Source organism: Sinocyclocheilus anshuiensis, unplaced genomic scaffold, assembly GCF_001515605.1.
Source record: "Sinocyclocheilus anshuiensis isolate Anshui unplaced genomic scaffold, SAMN03320099.WGS_v1.1 scaffold1514, whole genome shotgun sequence".
NCBI lineage: Eukaryota > Metazoa > Chordata > Actinopteri > Cypriniformes > Cyprinidae > Sinocyclocheilus > Sinocyclocheilus anshuiensis.
This window is the reverse complement of record NW_015546148.1, coordinates 18,830-19,937: the sequence shown is the minus strand read 5'-3', so window position 1 is coordinate 19,937 and position 1,108 is coordinate 18,830.

Here is a 1,108-nt window from a genome sequence, read left to right as displayed (position 1 = left end):
ATTAGATATAGTGAGTTGATATACTGTCACTTCGTTCTCTCTCTCTCTCTCTCTCTCTCTCTCTCTGTGTGTATTCTCTCTCTCTCTCTCTCTCTCTCTGTGTGTGTGTGAGTGTGAGTGTGAGTGTGTGAGAGAGAGAGCGAGAGAGAGAATTCTTCACTCAAGAGCGGGGTGTGAGGCAGGGCTGTCCACTATCACCGACCCTATTCCACCTGAGTCACGGCCATATTTTATTTTAGAATTTTTTAATGAAGGAACAACAATTTCTTTGTATCCTATTGGACAATGTAAAGCCTCATTACTGCGACACCACGTTTCATGAAAGATACAAATGTCCATATCTGTTACACTGCTGAGTAAGTCTTGGTCTGCAGACTTGTTACCGAAAGTAGAAGAGTGCAGACCCTGTATATTCCAACAACTGATTTTAAGAGACTTCATGAATAGGTTTGTCTGTGAAGTGTGTGCGTGTATATGTACATCTCTCTCTCTCTCTGTGTATGTGTGTGTGTGTGTGTATTCTCTCTCTCTACTTTCCAATTTTGTCCCTTGTTTCTTGGCCACTGTGGGAGGTGTTGATGCAATATTCCGACGCGTGCAAAGCACCATGAATAGATCCAGAAAGGCTTGTTGAAATTCCAAACAATAACTGAAGTCTATTAAACCAGAATTAACTTCAATTGCAACATAAAACAAACAAACAACTTAAAGGCTAATTGCAGGCTTGTTGCACCATGCCATTTTAGCTCCATGCGCACGGTCGAAAGACTGTATGCTCTCACACCAGCGCCCCCCTCCTGTCAGGGGTGGCATATCCTTTTAAACATTTTTCCCTTCACACCTATAGAGGGCACACACTCAGAGAAATAAACAACATTAACAATATAGCAGCAAACTAATATATAAGTGAACATATAGAAAAATTAAATAAGATAGTAAGTATGGCTCCTACAGTCATTTCTCCGATCACAAATGCAGACATGGTTTTATGTTTATGCGACGTGATGCAACGCAACACGAAAAAATACAGTATAAGACATTATAATCCATAATTATGTCCCCACTTGATGCAACAAATGCCTCGTTTATAATGGGTTTTAATATTTTT